Raw genomic sequence first — 6,144 nt, 5'->3', positions numbered from 1 at the left:
TTCCCATCTACTGGTGGTTGTTTATATGTCAGAAATTTAAATATCATTGATTATAAATTAAAGAAAGTTATAACTTTAGTCCTAAGCCCATTAATTCTAAATTCAGTGGCCACATTCATATTGTTTAAAAAAAAAAATAAAAATAGCATGTTTATCTAACATTTATGTTGCGTTCAAAGTCAGAGCAACATAAAAATGTTTACAACAAAGTTTAATATTTTTGCATAAGTGACTAGTTTTGCTTGTGTGAGAGGTACCCCCTCAGCATTTTACCTTCAGTTTTATGATACCAAATTTTTATTGTGTTCTGGTTTATTACCCTGTGAATTTATTCACTTAAGCACACTTCTTGTGGGCATTATTTAGATTATTTTAACATTGTTCTGAAAGGAATGTCTTACCACAGTTCAAGCCAGTATGACTTTTTTTTTTTCCAATTATATTTTAGCCTATTTATTTTAACTAAACCTGTCATACTTATTGCTATGTAGGAGGTACTGCTGTTAGCTTATACTGCATATAAACTTCATATTTACTGCTCTTTTTATGATGTTGGATTTTATTCTGAACAATATCTCAGGGCCTAAACCACCATAGAAGCATATATTATCACCTGTGCACACCCAGAGAAGTAGTATAACAATTTATTTTATTGTTCGGTGTTTAGAAACACAAAGTAAATGTAAAACATAAAAAAAACAACACCACAAAGTGTCAGCACATTATGGAAACAATAAATTAAATAAATACCACCAATCTATAAAGACAGTTTGAATGCAAACGTCTTTGTGGTTTCAAAGGCAGATGTGATGAAGCCAGAATATCTTTTGACGCTATGCTCAGTCGTAATGCACAACATCAGCAGTCAAACCTTTCATGTGTCTTTAACCCCCTGAATCCCAAAGTCCACTGATGCCTTTAACCGGCATCTTATCTTTAGAAAAATGACATCATGTATCAGAGCCACAAACTGTGAAGACTTTTCTGAAGGTCTTTGAACTAATCACCATGATGTCCAGGTGACTCAGCAGTATTAACCACATCTAACCTTAATATTGTGATATTTCATTTTATTCTACATGCTGTATTTTAAAAAAGAAAATCCCAAAGTACTCACAACTAAGAACCACAGCTGACTGAGGTCAGGTGACAAAAATGTAGTGATTTCTCAGCTGAACTTTAGGTTGTGTTTACAATGAGAAGACAGGAGATAAGTAACATATACATTATAATGTAAGTAGTTAAATATTTACGGCATGTGGAGCCACCTTTTTTTTTTTTTTCCAGCTGTGGGCACTTGGAAAAATATTTTATATGTTGATACATTTTTTTCAAACATTTTTTAAAATGTTTTTTAATTTCTGTACAATAAAAAATCGAACATATTAAACGTTTTTCATTTTTTTGTGTGGCTCGTGGTATTATTTCACATGGTACAAAATACATTTTTGAGTTTCTCTTCTTCTAGCCATGGCTGTGCTGTTTCCACAGAGGTGCAGGATTTTATATTACAGTAGAAAATGAACCCACAGTGAATAAAGATGTGACAGATTCCCCAGGAAGGGGTTAAATAGCTGGAACCAAACAGTTATGGTGTTTTCTTTTTCTTTATCATTTTTTAAAACTTCTTTTCTATTTAAATTACATCTCTGTTTGTGGTACATTACTTTCACAGTAAAATTGTTGACATTGTGCTTTCTTTTGTAAATGTTTAAATAAGTGTTGGTTTGGATTTATACATTTGTCTTCAGCATATTGGTTCTTTATCGTTTCAATCAAAAGCTGAAAACACAAGTCACAAGAACTTTGACAAAATGAAAATCAACAGCAACAAAAAACTAGGGTCCAGTCTTCAAAACAAACTGTATTGTTAGGTGACCCGATAAACAGATTTAAAAATCATGCAACAGCTTGTCCTGCTGTTCCGTTCTCAAACAGACAGACGTGCATTCAGTGGCTGAACCTGCACTCTGACCTCTCAGCAGACATCAAGAACACCCATGCAGCTCGCTGACAGAGGATGAGGCGCCCTCCCTCGTAAAGCCAGCGGCTCACATGACACACGATATTTCAGATGCATTGCTTGTGCATCATCATTTTCAAGGAGCTCATGGAACTGAAGCACCTGTTGGAGCCAATCACGTCCAGGGCCATCTCTATTGTCATGCAGCATTTGAAGAACTGCTCAATCAGCCCCTGATAAGCAGGGGCCAGCTGCAGAAAGCAATACGGCGGGAGCAGGTAAAGGATCCGCGAAGGATCAAGGGCAGAGCAATAGGTTCAAAGCCATACACTCGACTTTTTTTTATTTTGATTTTCTCATGCTGCAGCACTGCCACCGGTGCCTCCTACATCTCTTATTTCCTGCCCTCTTGACCTCTCTCCCTCCCATTGAACTCCTCTCTCCATGTGAAATACGGCTAAACTCTCGCGCTATCGTTACACCAGCATGAAGACAATCTGTCCAGAGAATGAAGAGCACAATAAAAAGACACCAATTGGAGAAAATCCAATACGGCAATATGATGCGAATAAAAACGCCACTAATGCGATTCAGCCGCTCTCCTGCTCGTCGTCGTATAGCTTCCCTTTACAACATCCCTCCTCCCCCCCCGCCTCCCCCGGACACCTCTCACCTCTCCCATGCACATATTACACACTCAGCAGCTGAAACACAGGTATTAAAACTCTTTTATGGGATAGCAATAAAGTGCTCTGCCGCTATATGTTGCAGATTTTACACCCAAATGGTAGTAAGGACACAGATGATTGCTGGTTTCTTCTACTTGTTATGCTAATGTGACATATACGACTAAAAAATGACTCGCAGAATGGGCGGCCGCGAGTTCACGTGAGACCCAAATCAATTGCAGTCAATTACAACTATTCATGCTTTCAATAATGACATCTGCATATTAATGTACGGAGCTACCGCTTTTCATTACCTCCATCTATATGACCATCAGCTGGACGGAAAATGAATAATTAACGTGACAAGAGTTCCCAGATCGCTATCTTATTATTTATAACAAAGGTTTAAAATGTGCTTTTGCAGTATTAAAAAGCGCAGAGTGTAGCTGCTGCTGTGGCTAAAGTAAGCCCGTGTCATGCCAGTGAGCAGGATTTTTTTTTAAATGTACAGATGTCAGAGAGGAATTTTCCACCTGACAGAAATGTTAAAGTAATTCCATCCATAGGCATGACAGCATGGCACCTCCATTTTTCAGTCTATTAGCAGCGCCCAGGCAGCAGAACTACACTCTGCTGTAACTGTGTCCATTAAAAAAATAAGAAATAACAAAAAAAACGTCCACAATGGATTCCCCTGAAACGCGCTTCATTGACAGCGCAGATGTGCTTCGGCATAACAAGCAGATAACTCAGCCCTCGCAGATGATTTGAAAAAGAACTAATTAATGTATCTCCTCGTTGCAATAAGACAATTAGAGATTTAGATTGACTATTTCATGAGACAGTCTGTAGTCCTTGGTAGGAGATTATAATAGGTGCTTTAAAGTAGAAGCAGTACGTTTTGGGAGTTAGTTATTGTGCATTTTTGAGTAGCAACCATCAAATAACACAAAAAGTTTCGCAAGTGCAATTTTCAGCAAGCTTCCAGACAATACCTGTATTTTACAAAACATTATTACATTACAGTAATGCTAAATACACACGTCCAAAGTTAAAGCCTCTGAACTCCAGACAGTTTCTGGCTGTTTTTTTTTTTTTTTTTTAAATTTAAAATTCCAAGTGCAATTCATTCATGCAAATATTCTTACATTTGTTTTCTTAGTATCCTTGTGTTCTCCTGTTTTTCTTATTTTTATTGTATATGTAGTACATATACCTTGCCTCTTTAATTTATCGTTGTGTTTTTCTTGCTTTTCTTAATTTCACTTTGCTGCTGTGACGGTGCAGATTTCCCATTGTGGGACTAATAAATGACATTCTATTCTATTCTATTCTATTCTATTCTATTCTCCTGCATCTCACTCAATCAAAACACTTCAGCCATAACTAGGAGTAGGGGGAACATGTCCTGTGTGCACCGTGATGCAGCTACAATGCCATAAATCATAAAAAACAACAAACCAAAGTTGAATTATTATTCTTATTTAACCTTGGCTAAACATTTCTGATATTTTTCTAAGCGTCCACAGATGTTACCAATACAGGAAATATAATGACTTAACATACCAAAGGTATCTACAAACATTTTCAATTTGCTTCCGTGCTCCTATCTGCTCAAACACAACCTTCAGCTAAACTGAACCGTCCCTGACTTTTTGTGACTGATGGTTGCAGCTGAGTCATTAATGGCTTTTTTGGTTGTGGCATGAAGCTCAGAATTTTTTAATTTTCAGAATATCTGTTCAGTACAAACATTTTATTTTTGCCAATTTTTATTTTAATGAGACCCCACGAATGAAAGTTGAAAATTTGAAATTTCTTTTTGTTTTTACAGTTTCTGAGAAATGGTGTAATTTTAATGTTTCTTAAAAGGTTGCATGCCTTTCCAACTGGGCTGTGGGTTTGTGTTATGAATCAACTATTCCAACTCGCAAAGTGGTCCAACCAGCAACCCACTGGTAATGTCACAATGCCAGTTTAAAGTTTGGCCCATAACGGTTTTGGCGTGAAAAGTTAGTGGCAAACTGGGTCAAGTCACAGGAATTGCTGACCATTATATCATGGACGCAGGTAGCTGCATGTGTTTGAGATTCAAGATGGCGGACAGCGTGACCTCAAGCCCTGTGGAAACTCTACTCGTAGGTACAATAAAATAAAAAGTTAATTAAACTACCACCAAGCGTCTATTTCTACTCCGTGGTCCTCAAAAGTATCTCTAGTTCCTCATGATGTAAACTCTTCAGTGCTGCTTAGAAAGACAAACCTTGATTCAATTTTGTCGTCAAAAAGTAATAAATGTGGTCTGGTCAGGAAAAGGAAAGGCAAAAACTTCAATACGTCATCACAAAGCAGCTGTTTCTATCTCTGGACAGTGTTGAAACATCTTTGGATGCATATAATGACTCCACCGACAACCACGACTTTTTTTTTAGTAACACAAAATTTTGACCCAATTTTTTTTCGCTAAAACTAGAAAATGTGGTTTGACCCACTTTGGCACCAACCCCCTCATTACATCGAGCCTAGGGTGTTGGTTGTAGCATCACTGCTAACAGACACAGCTCATGCACAGTTAACAACAATAATTAGAACTTTTGTTGCTGACAGTTAAAGTATAAGGCTAGATTTTTCTATTGTTACCAAATTTGATACCAAACCAAACAAATGCATCCTTTAATAGCTAATGTAAATGTTTTAAATAAAGTTACAAATACAGAATTTTAGTCACTTCCTCAAACTTTTTTCATCTGTGAAATGCATATTTCAGGCCCCTTAATTACAGCAGTTGGGCATTAACTCAAGCTAAACTTATGAAAGAACATTTCACTCAACGTGAACTGGTCAGCTTTTGATAGTTCGCTTTGACTTTTAGGTAAATTTTACATCAAATACGATACTTTTGCTTTTGATAAAACTTTCCCATTAGCTGCTTTTCTACCAAAAGTCCCTTCAAAGTTTAGTTCAATATAAACTGACAAGGATCTTAATGAAGGTTTAAGGTGACCTTTCTCAGCCGTCTCACATTCCTGCTGGATGTCATTCACTGCATAAATGCTTAACAAGGTCTGGACTTTATTGTCAGCTGATCTGGATTTCTTCAGTACTTCTATGATGTGGTGTTGAAGCACGATGAAGAAAAGTTTGCTATTGCATCATGTTAAAAATTGATCCTTGAAAAGTGCTAAAGCTGCTAAACCTTTTAAAAGTACTGCCTCCTGAGTGGTTAAGGTTTGGGTGTAAATTCTCCCTAGAAATTGCTGGAACTGGAATATTAGGACATTTAGATCCTGGTTTCTCTGTTAGAAATGCAGGTAGAAGAACAGACCCTGGTGTTTTCACCACTGGTACAGTATCCATGGAGTAAAGCCAGTGACTGATCCCTTATGGAGGTTCTTTATGTAAGTGATCTACCAGAGCTTACCTGCCAACCACAGATCATCAACATTCACTTTTTAAAACTGTCTATTCCTGTTTAGACATTACAGGCCTCACATGGTAAAAATGTGTTGTGTC

Source organism: Stegastes partitus, unplaced genomic scaffold, assembly GCF_000690725.1.
Source record: "Stegastes partitus isolate 25-593 unplaced genomic scaffold, Stegastes_partitus-1.0.2 Scaffold536, whole genome shotgun sequence".
Lineage (NCBI taxonomy): Eukaryota > Metazoa > Chordata > Actinopteri > Pomacentridae > Stegastes > Stegastes partitus.
The sequence above is the reverse complement of the archived record's forward strand: the minus strand, read 5'-3'. Positions refer to the sequence as shown.